Source organism: Podarcis filfolensis (genome assembly GCF_964270895.1).
Source record: "Podarcis filfolensis genome assembly, chromosome: 17".
Classification (NCBI taxonomy): domain Eukaryota; kingdom Metazoa; phylum Chordata; class Lepidosauria; order Squamata; family Lacertidae; genus Podarcis; species Podarcis filfolensis.
The window spans coordinates 4,299,638-4,320,479 of NC_139621.1; the positions used below are offsets into that span (position 1 = coordinate 4,299,638).

Here is a 20,842-nt window from a genome sequence, read left to right on the forward strand (position 1 = left end):
CCTGTTGGTCATAAGGGTACATAAAATAGTCCCTTGGCGCATTAATACAGTGGATACAAATGGGTTTGTTTTCAACATGGGATCATTGCTCATGGGTGAGAAATTAGTGCCGGCCCCACTCTCTAATAACAGGGTTGCTGGGGGGCCAACTTGAATAAAATATGGGGGGTGGGCAGGCGATAAGCCCTGCCCTACATAGTCACATGACATGGCACACACAATTAAATGGCAATGGCCATCAACTTGGGGGGGGTTTCCAGCCCCCTTAAATATTTTTTGGGGGGCTTAAGAGGAGTTACCTCCTAAGCCAGGGTATGTGTCATTGCTGGATCAATGTCTTTGCTTGCTTGGCTATTTGTAGAACCTTCTGTGCCTTTTAATGACATTTTGCCCAAGTATCGCACTGATCTGAACATTAAAGATTTTGGTAAACACTGCAGCCTGAGTTTGAATTCTTCTTTGAGTGACAGCCAGGAAACTCTCCTCCACAGGGTGCCTATTTGGAGGTTCTCCTTGGGGGAGGGGCCCAAGGGCCCCCAAAAGGGATAGCCTATCGCTTTAAGAAAATGCTAAGAAACTGTTAAAGCTATCTACCTCTATCTCTCTCTACAAGCAACATTTAAAATTGTCTACTATGGAGATCACAAGGGGAAATTTGTTGCATCTCGTTTTAAAGTTGTAAATAACAACTTCAGCTCTGACCAGTGAGAGGGCTAAAACCAGTATTATTGCCAGGGAGAGTCAGCGGCGGAGGAAGCCGCTCGGGCGCCTGGGGTGCAAGCTGCTGCCTATGGGGCAGGGCGAAGGTGCAGCAAGGTGCCCATAGGGGCAGGGTGAGGGTGGGGTGAGGCATCCATAGGGGAAAGGCTCACCGTGGGGCCTCCAGAGTCTGCCTGCCTCCTCCCACTCAGTCGCCCTACAGCTGGGGGGGGGGAGGCAGTGGGCAGACCGTTTGGGCAGCACAGAGCCTGCAAACGCCTGAGCCACCACGTCTCTCCCAGAAGCTGCAGGCCCTGCTGCAGGCCCCATGGTGAGTGCCGCCCGGCAATTTGTCAGCCCCCTCAGTGGGGACACCTGGGGCGGCCCTGTTGTGACATGGGGTTTGTGATTTCAGCTCTCTTGACATAATATGCTGGAGACAGTTCTGTAGTAACACTTCTTTATTAAAGCAAACAAGACTGAGAACTGAGGAGGGGAGAGCTACCTTTATAGGGACAGGGAACTAGCTAGAAAGGATACATTTTGGAGGGAACAATATCAGGCAATCACAGTCCTGCCTTTTGGAGGAAACCAATAAGACAGAGGATCCAAATACAGCAGCTTAAATGAACCAATAGTAGCTGTACCCTCTGGAACCAAAAGGCAGTTACTTTACCCTAATGCAAATACAGACAACAATAATACAGATATAAAATCCTTTGACTCAATACACAACACCCCTCCCCCCCTAGTGAGCACCGCAGACGTAATCTCTCAGGTACTGTGGGGGCCTACAACTTCTACTTGATCTCCTGACAACAGGTGTTGCCGGTTCTGGATTGGATGTTACCTGTGGTGGGGGGGGGGTGCTATAGGGGTTTCGTCAGGAACAGATGGAGTCCCAGACATCGCAGGGTCCCCTACCTGTACCTCGTCCTCCTGAGGACTAGCAGACCCTGGTTCATTTGCTGAAGCCCCTGGTGACTGCACCTCTGGGCCATTTTCACTCTGGTCTTGCAGCTCTGCGTTGTTAGCCAGGGATGAATTATCTGACCCCTCCCTGCTGAGCGCCCGGCGCCTCAGCTGATCTATATGTCTCTTCCAAACTTGCCCATTTTCCAAGGTCACATAGTAGGACGCTGGTCCACTAGTCCGGGTGACCACACCAGCCACCCACCGCGAACCTCGTGAATAGTTCCTCCCCCAGACCAGATCTTCAGGGGCGAGATACCTTGTTGTGTCAGCCTCAGCCTGGGGGGTTGCTCTTGAATTACGGTTTGGCATTTTATCAGGGTGGACATAATCCAGCACCGTTACCAGTCTTCTACCCAAGAGCAGCTCAGCTGGCAACTTGCCCGTCACAGTACACGGTGTCGCATGCTGCAAAAATAACATTCGCGCGATGCGAGCTGACCAGTTACCCTCCATTAAGCGCGCAATGGATTCTTTGGCTGTTCTTACCATGAGCTCAGCCTGCCCATTGGAGGATGGGTGAAAGGGCGCGGATGTGACCCCTCTTATGAAGTTATCAGCCAAGAATGCCCTGAATTCTTGGGATACAAAAGCTGCCCCATTATCTGATACAATGGTCTCAGGTAACCCGTGGGTTGCAAACAGCTGCCTCAACACCTTGATTACGGCAGCTGATGCCATGCTAGGGACCATCGCCACTTCTAACCATTTGGAATATGCATCGACAATAACCAAAAAGACCTTCCCCTGGAATGGCCCAGCAAAATCTTTTTTTTTTTTTACTAATCTTTTTATTGATATTTTGGAAACGACATCAAACAATACAAAAAAGAAAAAAGACTGAAAAGAAAAAAAAGCAAACAAACAAACAAACAACAACAACAAACAACGCCTATAAACATAAAACAGACAAACCAACATAACATCACTCAATTGACTTCCTTCCATCTCGGTTTAGGCAAAATAAACTCATCGCTTATCTGCAGATTGTATTATATCAGCTCTTTACATCGCAGGTTTTAGATTCCGCCCACTGTGATTTTGGTAATACCTAGATTGATTTCAATGTAACTTAGAAATTTATTCCAGTCGTTCGTAAACTTAACGATTTTTTGATGCCTAATTTTTTGTGACATTCTAGCTAATTCTATATACTCATATAATTTCATTTGCCATTCTCTAATGGTGGGGATATTGGAAGTTTTCCAGTTTTGCGCTAACAAAATCCTGGCGGCCACCATTGCATATTGAAAGAATGTTTGGTCTTCATTTTTGATCTCCTCTCCGATCATACCTAAAAGGAACGCTTCAGGTTTTTTGGGGAAGGTGTATTTCAGTATTCTTTTTAATTCATCGTAAATTTGTCCCCAAAATCTTTTCACTTCGTCACAGGTCCACCACATGTGAAAGAAATTACCCTCTTTAGTTTTACATTTCCAGCATGTGCTGTCTCCGGTCTTATACATCTTCCCCAGTTTTGCCGGGGTGATGTACCAACGATACATCATTTTCTCCATGTTTTCTCGGAGAGCAGCACATGCTGTGAACTTCATACCTTTCTTCCAAAGTTTTACCCATCTGTCAAACTCCAGATTATATCCAAGGTCTCTGGCCCATTTGACCATGACTCCTTTCACCTCTTCATCTTTAGTATCCCAGTCTAACAGTTGGTTATACATTTTGGATAAAAGTTTAGTATTACTTTCTAAGATTTCCACCTGGTACCTGGACTTTTTTTCACTCATTCCTATTTTTTTATGATCGTACCATAACGCATTAATTTGGTGAAATTGTATCCATCCAGTTAATTTATCCTTTAGCTCTTCGTACGGTCTAATTTTCCACCCTCTTTCTGATTTAACTAGGAGATCTTCGTATGTCCATCTTTCACATTCCAGATTTAACTTTTTTATTGTTAAGATATCAATTGGTGAAAGCCACCAAGGGGTGTCTCTTTCAATCAGCTTTTTGTTCCTGTTCCAAACTTCTAATAACGAGCCTCTAATGATATGATTAGAGAAGCCTCTATGGATCTTTCCTTTATCATGCCACAAATAAGCATGCCAGCCGAATCTAATGTCAAATCCCTCTAGATCCAACAAATCCGTGTTTTTTAAAATGGCCCATTCTTTTATCCAACAAAGACAAGCGGCCTCATAATAAAGTTTTAAGTTCGGAACTGCAAAACCCCCTCTTTCTCTTAGATCCGTGAGGAGTTTGAATTTAATTCTTGCCCTTTTCCCTTGCCATATAAATTTAGCTAAAGTTCTTTGCCAATTCTTAAAACATGCCGTACCTCTAATTACCGGGATATTCTGGAATAAAAACAGTAGTCTCGGAAGAATGCTCATCTTAATCGCGGCCATCCTTCCTGTCCAGGACAATTTTAACCTATTCCAAGTATCTAAGTCTTTCTTAATTTCTCTCCAGACCTTAGTGTAGTTATCCTCTACTAAATTTATATTTTTCGGGGAGATCCATATTCCCAGGTATTTTACCTTTTTCACCACTTTAATACCTGTTTTTAGTTCTAGCTGGTTTTTTACATCTTCGGCCAAATTTTTTGTTAAGATCTTAGTTTTTATTTTATTTAACTTAAACCCAGACAATTTACCGAATTCCTCTAATAACTCCAGGGCATTACTGGCACTTTCTATTGGGTCCTCTAAAGACAATACCAAATCATCGGCGTAAGCCTTTAATTTATATTCTTTTTCTCCAATTCTTATACCTCTTATTTTTGGTGTTTTCCTTATTTTATTTGCGATTATTTCCAAAACCATAATAAATAGAAGGGGAGACAACGGGCACCCCTGTCTCGTGCCCTTTGCAATTGTAAAAGAATTAGTGAGATTATTGTTAATTATCAGTTTGGCCCTTTGGCTTGAGTATATTGCTTTAATACCTTCCAAAAATGGTCCTTCTATTCCTACTGCTTTCATACATTGTATTAAAAACCTCCAAGAAACATTATCGAAAGCCTTTTCGGCATCGATAAAAATCATCGCCGCAGGAATGTCGGTCCTAAGATCCAAATACTCAATAATGTCCAGTATATGCCGAACATTATCTTTTAATTGCCTGTTAGGGAGGAATCCCGCTTGATCTTTATGAATAGATTTTGTTAAGTATTTCCTGAGTCTGTTCGCCAAAATATCTGCGAAGATTTTGTAATCGCAGTTAAGTAACAATATCGGCCTGTAGTTACTTACGTCCATCTTTTCAGCATCCGCTTTTGGTATTAATGTGATGTGTGCCTCCCTCCATGAATCTGGAATCTTCCCTCCTTGTAGAACATCATTAATCACTTCACTAAGCACCGGAGCAAGATATTCCCTTAAAACCTTATAATACTTTGCTGACAGTCCATCCGGTCCGGGTGCTTTTCCGGGTTTCATCTTCTTAATAGCCTCGTTAATCTCTTCCATTGTAATCTTCTTGTTTAATTGAGCTCTTTCTTCATCAGTTAAATATTCCCCTCTATACTCTTCCAAGTATTTTCCTATTTCTACATTATCTTCCTCTCCTTTTTCATACAACTTTTCATAGAATTGGAGAAACTTTTTTTTTATTTCATCTGGATCTTCTATTATCATATCTCCCGATTTTATTCTATTAATCACATTTTGCTTTTTCCTTTTTCTTAATTGCCACGCCAGTAATCTCCCCGTTTTATTTGCTGATTCAAAATATTTTTGCTTCATGGATTTAATTCTCCATTCTACTTCTTGGTTTAGTAATGCTGAATATTGTGATTGTAGCACTTTAACTATTTGTTTAGTCCTTTCATCTCCCGAGTTTATTGTTAATTTTTTCTCACAGTCTCTCAGTTGGGTAATAATTTCTTCTTTCTTTTGTTCTCTAAGTTTCCTTCTGTAATTGTTTTGTTGTATTAAAAAACCCCTTAACACTGCCTTACTCGCATCCCAAACTATATTAATTGGGGTTTCTTTATTCAGATTTAAGTCAAAATAATTTTTCAGAGTACTTTTAGCCTTTTCGTTCACCTCGTCAATTTCAAATAGATATTCATTCATTCTCCACCTGTACACTCCCGATATTTCACGTTTTATTTCCAAGACTATTGGACAATGATCAGAAAGGGTTCTAGGCTGGATCTCACATTTTGTTATTCTTGTCGATAATGCACGTGACACCCAAATCTGATCAATTCTACCCCAACTCTGGTGGGGTTCTGAAAAATGTGTGAACTGCTTCGTTATTGGGTTTTTATGCCTCCATATATCTATTAAATCTAAATTTTCCTCAAGATTACTAAATGATCTTGGGAGCTTCCCTTGATTCGATTTCCCCTTTTTTCCACTTCTGTCAAGTTCTGGTATTGGTACACCGTTCATGTCTCCAAGTAGAATTAATTTGTAATTTTCCAAATCTAGTAATATTTGTTCCAATTTTTCAAAAAACTCTGCTTTGTTTGTATTTGGGGCATAAACTGTTACCACATTGATTTTTTCCCCTTGATGATTAAGTTGTATTCCCAGTATTCTTCCCTCATCGTCTTTACAAGTTAATACGGGGTCCCATTTTTCCTTAACGTAAACAACTACTCCTCTTTTTTTATTTACGTCTGAGTTAATAAATTCCACCCCCAACCTTTTATTTATCAAAATATGTTTATGTTTTTTGGCTACATGTGTCTCTTGAAAACAGATCACATCATAGTTCTTGTTTTTCAAAGCCTTCTCAATTTTATTCCTTTTAAGTTTTTCATTTAGCCCATTCACATTCCAGGACAGAAATTTCAGCGATGCTGTTATGTTTAACTTTTATTTACTCTAACCGGGTTACCAATCTTATAGTCTGGAACCCCTGTTCCCTAAGAGTTCCTCCTCTTCTGCCGCATCTTTTCCCACCGCGGCTTCTTCCTCATCAACTTCTTCTTCCTCTTCTTTCTCATCTTTCTCACTTCCCCTCTCCTTCTTTTTTCTTCTCTCATCTTTACTTTCCCCCCTGTCTCCTAACCTGATTTCGGCCTTGCCAAGCTCCTTCTCATACCTTCTTAGAAATTTCTCCACCTCTTGAGTGTCCGTCAACTTAAATTTTTTGTCTTTATAGAAGAAGGTGACCCCTTCAGGGAACTCCCATCTATATTGTATGTCATTTCTTTTTAGGACACCTACCACTTGTCTGTACCCTTCTCTTTTACGTAACAACCTAACTGGTATTTCTTTGTAAATAATAATAGGTCTACCTTCAATTATAAGTTTTTTTTGGTAGCTCGTTTTCAGAATTAAATTTTTCATCTCAATTGAATTAAAGATCACTAAACAATCTCCAAGGAGTTTCCTTGACTTGATTTGTTGCGGTTTCACCTTTATTCTAAATGCATTCTCTATAGAGAAGGCCACATCTTCTTCTTTTATTCCCAGCCACTTAGATAATTCTTTAGTCATTTTTTCTTTTATATCTTCATTCATCTCCTCACCTACTCCCCTAAATTTTAAATGAAGCTGTTTCTGACGCATTTCTGTCATAGCTAGATTATCCCAAATCCTTTCTTGTATTTTGTTTACTTTTCTCATTTCTTCCTTTATTTTTTCTGTCTCTTTTTTCTGTTCTCTCATCTCTTTCTGCATTTTTTTATTAGATTCTTCAATTATTTTAGATTTAGCTGACAGCTCTTGGATCTTAATTGAGAGTTCTCCAACTGCCCCCTCTATCTTTTTATCAATCATCTCTTGCATTTCTCCTAATTTGTTTTCCATGTGTAATTCGTTTTGTTTAAATTCTTCTTTTATTTTTAACCATAGAATGTCTAGGTCTTTAATTTCTTTAATTTCTTCTTGACGTGATGACTTCCTTTCCCCTGGAGTCCCTCCCCCCTTTTTCCCATCTCTCCCCGACATACTCAGGCAAATCTCTCCCTTAAAGGGCTCACAGTCTTTTTGTTTTGTTTTGTTTTTCCTAGAATCTCCAGAAACAAAGAACCAAACCTCTTTTGTAAGCTTCAGGAAGTTCCTTTTACACAGCTTATTGGGTCCAGTTCCCAACACCCTTAGAAAAAACCAGAGGCGGGGCCCAAAATTCTTCCACTGTATCAATATTTGTTGTATACTCAATATTACCTCCCAACTTAATTTAATTACTCTACATATATACACGTGAGAGGGAGAGAGTAGAGAAAAAAAAGAGAAAAAAAAATAAAAAATAAAAATAAAATACCATTAATTGGACACTTTAAATCCTTCTAATCTCGTGACCCCGATATTGAATTATAACACTTTCCACTGATTGACAACCTTGGATAACCCACTGTACCCACTGTATAGAATCAAATGGTCAAATAAATCAAATAACCAAATATCTCTGTTATATCTAAATGGTTCCAAATATTGTCTTAAGGAATGTGGGAGTGTTTTTATAATAAAGCAAGTCCCCCCCCCGAATTATATCCAATTATAGTCAAACAAACTTTAACCTATTACAACTAAATTATAACCAAAATTGTAACCAAAATTGTAACCAAAAAGGAACTCAGTCTACTTCAAAAATAAGGCTCCACCAGGATTCTTCCATCTGGGCCTTAACGGTTCTGTTCTCTTCAGCCGCTTGTCGGCCCAATCCAATATCGAAAATAGGGAAACGTCCGAAATGTAGTCCAAAAAAAAAAAAGAAAAAGAAAAAGAAAAAAAGAAAGAAGGGGAATCCCCAACAGTTATCAATTCCAATGTGCAGCGCGAATGGGCGAAGCTTGTATCCACAGATTATATCAGGGATTTAATTAAAGTCATAAGAAGAAGTGAAGAGAAAAAAAAAGGAAAGGGGAAAGTGGGACTTTCCTCTAATCCTTACGTATATCCAGTTCAGGGGAACAGTGGGCGAAAAAATTGAAGTAAAGTGAAGTGAAATGAGATTTGAAGTGAGCATTAGCAGCCCCAATTGGGGGGAGTTAATAAGCCTCAAAGTCCAGGTTTGGAGCGAAGTGGAGAAATGAAAAACAACCAATATACTACAGAAACATGTCTAGTATAGCTGTTTCAACAACATAAGGAGAGAGAAACAGAACAAAGGACAAAAATCAAAAATAATAATCTCTTTTGCATTTCAGAGGAAGAAGAAAAAAAAAATTGTTCAGTCTCTGCACTCTTCAGTCACTTGTTGGCCTAATCCGTTTCACAGAAAATATGCCAGACTTTCATTGTTTTCTATTACCTCAAGTTTTAAGTTTATTAGTTCACTTAATAGTCCTAAAAAAGATGTAGATATTTCAGGGAATTCCCAATAGTTATGTCAAATAGTATCCAACTTTTCAGCAAAATCTAAGTGCAGCCGGCTCCAGGGAGATCTGGACTGCTCCCACCAGTGAACTGGTGCTCTGGCCACTTCTGGCCGCACCTCTTGGCATGCCTTGCATGTTCGTACCCATTGTTCTATGTTCTGGTCCATTCCAGGCCACCACACATAACATCGGGCTAGCGACTTCATCCTGACCATTCCCAGGTGTCCCATGTGAAGCGTCTCAAGAACCCTGTTTCTCAGTGGTGCTGGGATGATCACCCTATCTCCCCACAGGAGACAACCCTTATGCATGGACAACTCGTGCTGCCTTGTCGCATAAGGCCTGAATTTGTCTTCATGCGGACCACCTGGCCACCCCCTCCCCACCCAAGTGAGCACACGGGAGAGAACAGCATCTTTCCTCGTTTTCTCAGCTATATCAGTAGCCGTTACAGTAGCCCCCGGAAGTGTTTCCACCATCATTATGTGCTCCGCTGGAGCAGGATCCACATTGCTCCCGCCAGGAAGAGGCAATCGACTCAGCGCATCAGCGTGGCACAACCGTTTCCCCGGCACATGGGTCAAGGTGTACTGGAACCCGTTCAGGAATATAGACCAACGCAACATTCTGGGGGAGAGAATTTGTGGCGTTTGTTTGTTCGGGTTGAACAACCCTAACAGTGGTTTGTGGTCCGTTTCAATGGAGAAATGGCGACCATACACATAATCATGGAACTTTTTGATTCCTGCCACAATTGCAAGCGCCTCTTTGTCAATTTGAGCATAGTTGCGCTCCGTGGGCGACAACGTACGGGAATAGAAAGAGATGGGCTTTTCCGACCCATCCGGTTCCCTATGACTCAGCACCGCCCCCAGGCCGTATTGAGAGGCATCACATGCCAGGACCAGTGGCTTCGACTCATCGTAATGAGCAAGGACGCTCCTGCTACTCAGCATTCCTCGCAAGGAGTCAAAAGCCTTCTGCTGCCCCTGCCCCCATCGCCACACATTCTTTTTCTGCAACAGTCGATGTAATGGTTCAGCTACCGAAGCTTTGTGGGGCAAGAACGAATGATAAAAGTTAATAAGTCCCAGGAATGACTGCAACTGCGTCTTGTTCTGTGGTCGTGGTGTCTCGATGATGGCCTTAATCTTAGCATCTGTGGGGTGGATGCCTGATGCATCAATTTTAAACCCCAAGAAATCCACGGTTGGCACCCCAAAACTGCATTTTTCCTTTTTCAGTTGCAACCCCACCTCCTTGAACTTGAGCAACACTGCACGGACACGCGCAACCAGTTCCTGTGGGTCTTTTCCAGCAATCAAAACGTCATCAAAAAATGGCAAGACCCCCGGCAGACCTCTTAACAGGCGTTCCATGAGCCCTTGAAAAATCCCTGGGGCCACACAAACTCCAAATTGTAATCTGTTAACTCTGAACGCCCCTTTATGTGTGACAATAGTCTGTGCTTCCGCTGATTGTGGGGTTACTGGCAGCTGTTGGTAAGCTTGTGCCAGGTCAATTTTGGCGAACACCTTGCCCCCAGCCAGTTTAGCCAACAGATGTGATACGACTGGAATGGGGTATGAGTTTCCCCTGAGTGCCTTATTGATAGTACATTTGTAATCTGCACAGATCCTGACTTCCCCATTTGCTTTAAGGGGCGTGACAATTGGAGTCTCCCACTTAGCAGAGTCCACGGGTGAGAGAACTCCCTGCTTGACCAATTTATCCAGCTCTGCTTCGATCTTGGGTTGCAGTGCAAATGGCACTCGCCTTGGTTTGAGTCGGATTGGGGCCACCCCAGGGTCCAATTCGAAGTCAACTGGGGGCCCTTTATAACAACCCAGTTTTCCATTAAAGAGACCGGCAAATTCTTTGCATAATGCCTCGCTCATCTCAGGGCAGGTTTGGATTGAATTAAGCCCTGATATACTCAGTCCCAGGGCGGGGAACCAGTCAGTGCCCAGGAGACTGGGGCAACTGCCCTTCGCAATCACCAGTTTGAGTACCGCCTGTTTGTCCCGGAACTGTACTCTCACGGCACACATTCCCATGACATGGATGCGGCCCGCTGAGTATGACTGCAAGGTTGCCGGGAAGGGCTCCAGAGGGGGCAACTTACCCCTGGGGAAGAATGTCCTCGCGGTCTGGTCCGACACGATAGTGAATCTAGATCCGGAGTCCACCTCCATGTCGCACAGCTGACCCTCAATCTTCACCTTGACGTGTGCCTTGCCTTGCGCTGGAAACTGCATGACCCTCCCGTTGATCTCCGTTACGTAGTGGCAGTCCTTTAGAACATGGTTTGCCGTGGACGGTCTGCGATGCTCCAGTCTAGTTGCTCCTGTCGCTCCCAGCGCCGCCGATCTACAGACCCTGGCGATGTGACCTGTCTTCCCGCACGTCCGGCACATAGCATCCCGGAAACGACAACTCTTCCGCTCATGGTTGCCGCCACAACCAGGGCACCTGCCTCGGTGATCTTTGTGCACTGTGCAGGCCTGACGCACTGACTCAACCCCACGGACTGGGCTTTGGCTCGGAGTAGCCTTTAGCTCGTCCATGGCATGCGCAACTTCTATCTTAGGGGCCTTGCGACTGGCATCAAGCTCCTCTCTTTCATAATTCTCCGTGGCAGCGGCCTCCTTCAAGGCTGAAGCAAGGGTAACCTCTTCTTTAGCCACGATGCGTCTTCTGGCTTTCTTGCTGCTCAGACCACCGATAAACCGATCCAGGAGAGTCTCTTCCAGATCTTGGAAGTCGCAGTGCTGAGCAAGCTTCCGCAGTTCAGCTAGGAATGCAGATACAGACTCCCCAGCACGCTGCTGCCTCTTATGAAACTCCAACCGCCGGGCCATCTTGGTCTCAGTAGGCGCCAAATGGCTTGTCAGGCAGGCAAGAATATCTTTGAGAGGTGTCTCACTTAGCTTCACTGGAGCAAGCAATGCCTTGGCCAGCTTGAAGGTCTCAGGCCCACAGTAGCTCAGGAATGTGGCCCTTCTTTTGCTGGCATCGGTGATCCCTTGAGCCACTGCGAAGAACTCAAAGCGTTCGACGTAGTCTTCCCACGTGTGGGGCTCTGATGGCTGGAAGGGCTCCAATACCCTTGGACTCTCCATTGTCCTGTGGGCAGGGTCGTCTTCTCAGCCGGCCAGTGAGTCTTCTTCTTAGCTACAATCCGGACTCTGAGGCAGGGCTGCGTTTAACCGCTCCTCAGCATTCCGGATCCCATCCTCGTCGCCAGTTGTTGTGACGTGGGGTTTGTGATTTCAGCTCTCTTGACATAATATGCTGGAGACAGTTCTGTAGTAACGCTTCTTTATTACAGCAAACAAGACTGAGAACTGAGGAGGGGAGAGCTACATTTATAGGGACAGGGAACTAGCAAGAAAGGATACATTTTGGAGGGAACAATATCAGGCAATCACAGTCCTGCCTTTTGGAGGAAACCAATAAGACAGAGGATCCAAATACAGCAGCTTAAATGAACCAATAGTAGCTGTACCCTCTGGAACCAAAAGGCAGTTACTTTACCCTAATGCAAATACAGACAACAATAATACAGATATAAAATCCTTTGACTCAATACACAACAGGCCCCACACCTAAAGTACCACCCTTCCTCCACCCCTGGTTGCAGGTGGTGTGGCCGGGGGTTCGGGGGAACTGCCCCCCTAATAAAGTAAATAAAAAAAATACTTAACTGACCAATTGTGTCGCAAGTAATTCAATTCTGCCCCCCCCCCATTGCTGTGTGTCCTCTTTTTCCAGGACACATCCTCTTTTTCAGGGGTAACATTTTTAAAATTTGCCATAATGTCTCTGGCTATACTTTCTGGATGAGTCCTAGACAAGACTGGTGGTTGAAGACTTGCTTTCCCCTTCACTTCTCCTGCCCCCCCCCCAGCAATATATCACAGCTTCTATAGCCTACATATAGTAGGCGTATTTAAAATGAGAATCTTCATGGCGTCCTCTTTTTTGCTCTTTGAAATGTGGCAACCCTAATTCCCCCCCACAAAATAAATAAATCCTGGCTACACCCATGGCAGGTGGTCATAGCGACAGTGCCAATTTGTTGATATAATCAACGAACTATTACCATGCACTTAGAAATTTATCCTTCTTACCCTGCCCATTTATCATCTCATTGCTGTGTTGATTCAAACTCCCAGATTGTGCCATGTCCCACACCTGGGAAAAACAAGTTTGTAAAGTGAGGGCCTCCCCCCATTACCCACCTGACAGGCAGTGCCTGTCAGAAAAGTGACCATGGTCAAAGAAAGGAATATTGGGGTTGAGATTCCCCCCCCCAAGAACCAAAAAATGTGAGCCACGGATCCCTGTTTAGTTTATAACCAATGATAATGATTTCAGAATTAATTTATTTATTTGGTCGCTTATTTTGCCAAAATGGTACACAAATGTTTTTGCACTATTTTTTCCCTACCAGGATGGGGTTTTACAAACCATTGGACCAGTGGAGAGACAAGTAACCAGTCATTTTTGTTTCCTCTTCTTGGCAGGCCTAGTCACACAACATGTGCATGGTTGGTCCTTAATGCAGGAGCCGGGAAGCTGTGACCCTCCAGACACTGGAAGCCAGCTCCCATCATCAGCCCAGGCAGCAGGGATGACGGAAGCTGTAGGCCAACAACAACAACTCACACCTCAGAATACTGTGGTTTTGTTCCCACAATGTTTGTCGCTGGACACTGTAACATTAGAGGATGAATTGCTTGTGTGAATCAGCTGTCTGGGGTTTAAGTTCATATATGAGACATGCGAAAACAAAGGAAAGACCGTAATTCTGTGAGCAGGGCCTGCATTGTTTTAGAAAATGTTAGAGAGAAAACATTAGACACTTTATAATTAAAATAAAAACCCCCTCCATAATTTCGTTTCTCTGCATTTACCTGCTGAATGTGCAAACAGATTTCATTGAGGGGAAACAATATTGCATTTGAAGCATGGTAAAAGTCCAGTCTGTGGTGTCCATTCACAGGTGAAATTCATTGCTGGGCGTTGCAGTGATCTGGTGATGAATATTTGTGTGTGTACCAGCCCTGAAAGCAAACTACAAAACTAAATACTTGTTTCGGGAATCAAGTCCCCACCACATGAACTTAGACATGCTAACATCTTCTTTTGGACTGATGGTGTGGAAATATGGGGGCTTTTCTGTTTTGTCAAAACTTACTTTTTACAAATTTCACCTGAAACAAACAAATATGCTACTACTTGCTCTGAGACCTGGGAAAGGACACGATATAAATAAAACATCATCAGTTTACATAGCAATGTGCTATCTTTGTTTCTAACCGGAATGCACCTTCCTTCAAATGCCATCTGTTGTTTTCCCCTTTGGGCCCAAACTATCTATAACTCTGTGCCTTGGTTTCTTTTCTGTATTACAAGAAACACTTCCTGGCATGTTGGGAGATGTGCCAAGCCCTTTCTCATCACCAGGACTCTTTGAACCAATGGGGATGGCAACAGAATTGCCGCCACGTCCTGAGCTTTTGACCGCTGTACAGCAGGCAGCAATCCAACAGGCACAGTGTTTGCTGGCATAGGGATGTGCCAGTGAAGAAAACAGTGTTTGTCTGAATTTATGCATGGCATGTAGTTGTTCAGGAAGAGGGTGGTTGGCAGCATTAGGTGGCACGAGAACTGGCATATCTTTAGTTCAGCATCAGATTCATAATGGGCATGTTAAAGTTACACGACAATGCCTTACATATCAATCCTAACTGTATACTCAGTTCACACATGTATGTACATCAGTGGTGGGTATCTCAAAATCTCTGCAGCTGAAGATATAAGCTGACTGCCCACCTCTATTGAAAGCATTGTGGTGATATGCAAGTTCTGGTTGCATTCTTATTTCTTCTCCTACATGCAAGTTATGACAGGATGTGGTAGTGCTCAAATAGTAAACACATATGCCCCAGCTTTTGAGGCCTTACAGCAGAATGCATGGATGACTACAGGAAAAAAGGTTTCGCCTGTGATTATCTGCCTGCGACAGCTCTTCACATGTAATAACTAATCCATACCGCAATGGTCACATTTACATTGTACACGTAAGGCACTACCATAACAAGTCTTCCTCCAAAGAATACTAGGAATTAAGGGTGCTGAGAATTGTTAGGAAACCCTGCCCTGAGCTAGAGTCCAGTGCCCTTAACAAATTCCCAGTCCCCAGGATTGTTTTGGGGAAAGCTATGACTGTTAAAGTGCTTTAAATGCTTGCAAATAATTATGTTCTGCCCGTAGAGTTTGATCTGTGAGGATGCAGACACATACCAAACTCTACAATTCTATGATTCTATTCTGTATGGAAGTTCACAGTGGATGCCACAGAGGTGCCAACCTGTACTTGGTGCCAACCTGTACTTGGAAGCTCCATTGATTATTGTGAAACTTGCTTTTCAGTAAATGAGTTTCCAGGAGAAATCTGCTTGCCTCCTTGGCTCATATAGTCAGTGATATGCCATCCTTGCAATATGTGTATGCAGTGCTTTCCCCCCTAAAAAATGTTTAGGGGTACTCTCATTTTGACTCAAGAAAATCACCATTTTATAGTTCAAATCAGGGAAAATAAATACAGTAAATGGACAAAAGTACAAAGATTCACAAAATGTTTAGGGGTGTGCGTATCCCCAGAAAAATGCACTGTGTGTATGCAAAACACGCAAGTACAGCAATCAGAAGGAAGTGTGTGTTTGCTAGATTTTTGCCTTTAACCATTTTCATTAGAGAAAATGGAGTTGCCCGCTCAGCTTTGGGTACATCATGCTGCATACTATTTGAAGTTCTCGTTTATTCCTTCCTTAAGCCATGTGGGTTGGGCTAGAAGTTTCGTTTTCAGAGCTCACTATTGTAAAACGAAAGCCAAGGTTTTCAGTATTCAAAGAAAGCTTGCAAAAAAACATGGGTGTGTACGTGCTATAGCTCTCCCTTCCATTTAGATCCTCAACAAGGAAGAAAATTCCATTCACTTCCTCTGCAGCCAGGGCATTTCATTCATTTGAAGAGCACACATTTAATTGTGGAGGGTTCCCTGTTCAGAATTCCCCAGGCCCCGAAATTCCCTTTCTTCCCAACACTCAGCTGGCATTTCGTGGCCACTGGGCATGCTGAATCCTCTTTGACCTGTTTGGGGGATTTCCCCTCTCCATTTGGGTTTTCTGTGTTTTAATTTTCTCTGTATGTGATAGACATGCTTGTCCTCAACGCCAGGTACAATCATTTCATTTCTCCACTTACACCACTGGGCAGTTCTCGCATCCGTTCCCCCCTGGGGAAATTTGTAAATAGCATCTCAATGTGAATCAGGAACTGACCTTTCCAGACAATGAGATGGTGCTCTCTGAACTTTTTATGACTGTGTCTCTTTCTCCCCCCACCCTCATCCATGCCACTCTATTCTATCTCCCCCTCTCCCCACACTGGCTTTCAGCTCCTCCAACAATCAATCAGTCCTATGTGGCCACAGAGCATGCTCGGTCCTATGGTTCTGGATTCTCTAGCCTTTTCGTACCTGGTTTGTGTACTTCTGCTGCTACCTCTCTCTTAGTTGGGGGAGAGATGCTGTTTAGGATACAATAAACAATAGCACTCACAGCATGCAACATCAGAAATAGAATGATGAGAAGAGACCTGCTAGATCTGATCAAAAGCTCTCTATAATTCAGCATCCTCTTCCCAAACATAGCCAGCCAAATGCTTCTGGGCAGCCCGCAAGCAAAGCATGAAGGCAACAACATCAATTTCCTGCCATTGCTCCGCAAGCCGCTGATATTCAGAGGTATTTTGCCACTGAATAGGGAGGCTCCATTTAGCTGAGGAGTGAGGAAGCCTGTGCCCTTCCACATGTTGTTGGACAACAGCTCCCATCATCCCTGACCACTTGGCTATGGTGGCAGGGCTGATGGCCGTTGGGAGCTCAGCAGCATCTTAGAGGACACAGGTTCCCCTTCCCTGCTCTAGCCATTAGCAGAACCATCATTCCCAGTTCTCTTCCACTATTGAGCTGTGCAAAGGTTTGCCTTCTGTTCCTGGTGCAGAATTACCTCCCTCCTTTAGACTCCAATATCTACAGTGATGCCAGCCCAACAGTGCCTAACCTTGAGGTGCAGGGCTCAGTGCAGAATATGATTTTAACCTCCCTCACCAAACAGCAGCAGCAGCCAAGCATATGCCTTTGAATGTACACAGCACACATTTCCCTCCCCATTGTTTCGGCCGAGCCTGCCTGCACACGTCAGAAATCAGGGTGCAGAGCAATCACAAAGACAGCAACTCAGCACTGCACAGCTGGCTGTTTTGCTTTGGAAGGGAACCACTGAAGGCCACGTAACAAAAATAATTGCTGGGCTAACAGACAGCCTCCAACTGGCCCTGAGCATCTCCTGACTTTATTACACACACAGCAGCTGCTTCTTCCAAAGCCTACTGGCAAAGGGCACTTGACCATCCCACCCTCCCAGTATGAACAATAACAACAAGGGGAAGGAGTTGTCAAAATTAAAGGAAGCTTATTCTTCTAACAAAGATGTTTGCTACCCACACTGGGAAGAAAGGTGTTAAAGAACTGTCTGTTTGCGTTCTAGTTCACATGGATGGGAGTGAATGAAGAGGCAGAGCCAACTGTTTTGATAGCTTCCATTTAACTCAAAATATAATCCCTGTTAAGATTAGCTGCAGTGTCATAGGTCCAAGAGAAACCCCACCAGCCCTTTCTCCCATAACCCCTGCTGCCACTGCTGGCACATCTCTCTTCAGTCCATAGCTCCCAGACACAGCCTGCTGCTGCTGCTTCACATACACCCCGATGTATCCAGCCTCCCTAATCTTACATCTCTGTAAATTATGTTATTGCTAGCCACCCCCACCACCCCCTCCTCCTCCTCTCAGGCTCTCTTGGCCTGACCTTATGCCTGAGAGTTAAGTATTTCATGTGAAATGTGCTGTATTTTAAGTTTATGGCATGGTTAATTGGCTTGCGCCTTAATCCAAATAAATCTGAACTTGAACTGTTGCCTTTTCACCTCACAGGAACAACGTTCATGAATACCTTGCAGAATCCAGATTGTTCATTGTCTAAGTCCGAGAGCATAAATTGATAATATTGTGCCAACATCCATCTATGGTGTTGATTACCCAAGCGGCGACATCTTGGCGTAGATCTAGAGTGAGGAATCAGTTCTCCTCTGCCCCCAATATGTTGCTGGACTCCATCAGCCCCAGCCAACGAGGCCAATGGTTAGGGATGATAGGAGCTGGAGTCCAGCAACATCTGGAGTGACAGATGTTACCCCCGATTCCCACTGCAGTATGGGCTATACCAGGGGTAGGCAACCTAATCGCCTTATCAATCCGGCCCACGGACAGTCCGGGAATCAGCGTGTTTTTACATGAGTAGAATGTGTCCTTTTATTTAAAATGCATCTCTGGGTTATTTGTGGCCCATCACATGGTCTGAGAGACGGTGGACCGGCCCACGGCTGAAAAAGGTTGCTGACCCCTGGGCTATACACTGTAAGTAAGTAAGCAGAACTTGTAAGTAAGGCCTGAAACAAAGAGATCAACGACTGGACTTTCCTATGTGTTTATTCACCTACTTAAAAAGCAAAGATATTGAGAGAAATAGGAATTAAACCCTTCCTAACAATTCTATGATTGTTTCCCAGATCTAAATTACCCTATCTAGACACACAAACACCAAAGATGCTATGATCCCCACAGTGCTGAAGAGGGGAGAAAGAGAGACTTGCCTTTTCTTGCTAGGAGATACTCAAAGCACCTTTTGGGCAGGGAGATTTAGAACTGACAGCATCGCTGGTGGGGTAGGGGCTGGTCACTCTCTCCCCTCCCCAGAGCCATGGCTCTGACGACATGCATAGCTCTCTGCAGCTGCTTTTAAGTTAAAAAGAAAAAAATGTTGGATTTTCAGTCCCAGATCTCCTGCATCATGTCCATTTCGGCTTGCCAGTAGTGTACAGTGTCTCTTTCTTCTGCACAATCCTGGAATATATTATACAGCCTTGATTTGGGGTGCTTTTCCGTTAGACAGATCCAGTTTCCTTGAGCTGGTTATCTGGCCACCATCCAGAAACACCACACAAAGAAATATTAGCAATTGCCTCTGACAGCCACATAAGCAACAACTAAACATCTTCAGAGCGTTTGTTTGTGGCATCCTGAAGATGGAGGATCAACCATGCTGTTTGAATGAGGTGGGGAATATTTCATACAATCTGAACAGGATGAGTCAAGAATGATCTGTACTCTTAGAAAGGGACAAATCATTCTGTAACTAGCACTTTTGCCCCCCCTTTCCCCTCCTACTGGCATCTGATTGGATGCTGAGGCTGGAGGTGGGTGGGGGAAGATGAATGATCTGCCTGATCCCTGTCTGCTGCTGTTTCTGAGTGGTTAGGGACCTGCTTTGTGAGATCTGCAGAATGGGCTTGAGTACCAATTGCACATCATTTTACTCTTTTGCAAATGATATTACCGTATTTTTCGCTCTATAAAACGCACTTTTCCCCCTCCTAAAAAGTAAGGGGAAATGTGTGTGCGTCTTATGGAGCTCCCGCTGCACACTGGAGGCTTCGTGTTGCTTTCGCTGAAGCCAGGAGAGCAAGAGGGATCGGTGCTGGAGAGGCGCTGCACAGCTTTCCCTCTCTGCGCAGCACCCCTTCAGCAAAGTGGGAAGAGAAATGGAAGGGGCTCCGTTTCTCCTGCCGCTTCGCTGAAGGGGCGCTGCGCAGAGAGGGAGAGAATTTTTTTTTTCTTGTTCTCCTCCTCTAAACTGTGCATCTTATAGAGCGAAAAATACAGTACTTCCCTTGCTTCACAGGCATTCAGAAGGCAACTAGGACCATAGTTATCCTTTCCTCCTAAGGGGCTCACACTCCTGGCTCCTGCTTCTCAGCCCCTATGGCCCATGCAGTGAGCCTATGGGGGCTACTACCAGTGTGTCTTCGTCCCTGCCTTTGGCTGCTTGGCAAAGGAATCTTCTCCACCCTGGGCAGGTCTTGAACCCTTGTCCATAGGAGGGCCATGTATACTTCCTGCAGGACCCCTACCCAAGGAACTATGGAGGTGCTACGCTCATTATGAGGGTCATCCTCTCCCCCCTCTGTGCATTTGTGTGTTGTGTTCATAAGGAGCATCAGAATATTAAAACCTCTGATTATAGGGATGCCCAGGGACTAGTGCTGCTGGGGCCACTGCTGTATGTGCTACAGGAACTGATGGAAAGTGGACACGCTGGCATTACTGTTGACATTATGTGTGCAGTGATGGAGGGCTGTGTGATGAGAACATGTCTGCACCTTGGTGATTCCATTGGCTGTCTCTATGCTCTGGTAAGCATTATACAGGCGGCAGTGCCAGCACAGTCCCTGGTTAATGGTTTTTAGTAGGGTGTCCAGGAATGCTGTAAGCATCTCCTGTTGATTTCCTGGTTTTGTGTTGGGCTGTGCGTTTTTCCTCCTCCAATGAGCATATATTGGATTCAGTGGATGTTCCACTGGCAAAAAGGCAAATCGTTCTGCTCACAGCACAATGCAAGTCTCCCCCCCCCTCTCTCCCACACACACACACACACACACACACACATGAAAGCATCAATATTAAGGTTTTCAAAACTTGTATTTTAAATTTGGGTTATTCAGATTTGATTTTCTGTCTGAAAATTTTGGTAAACTTTATTTTTAGGATGGCCTTTGGATACAACAATAAATATGAATCTATTAGATGCAACCAGGCTTAGGTGATGAAAAAGAAACCCCCCATATTATTAAACACAGCAGCACCCAACCCCAATGGCAGCTGCATCTCTCAGTACTGGGCAAGCAATCTTTCCCCAAGAGTCATTCCCCCACTTCGGACGAACACACTAGACAGAGTAGA

General features: G+C 44.1%; 1 long non-coding RNA gene across 1 annotated transcript; it reads left to right on the plus strand.

The window, feature by feature from the left end:
- The first annotated feature begins 60 nt into the window (after window positions 1–60).
- LOC310752413 lies at window positions 61–13,810 on the plus strand. Its single transcript, XR_014542945.1, has 2 exons — window positions 61–95; window positions 13,441–13,810. It is a non-coding gene; the product is annotated as an uncharacterized lncRNA (long non-coding RNA).
- The last annotated feature ends 7,032 nt before the right edge of the window (window positions 13,811–20,842 follow it).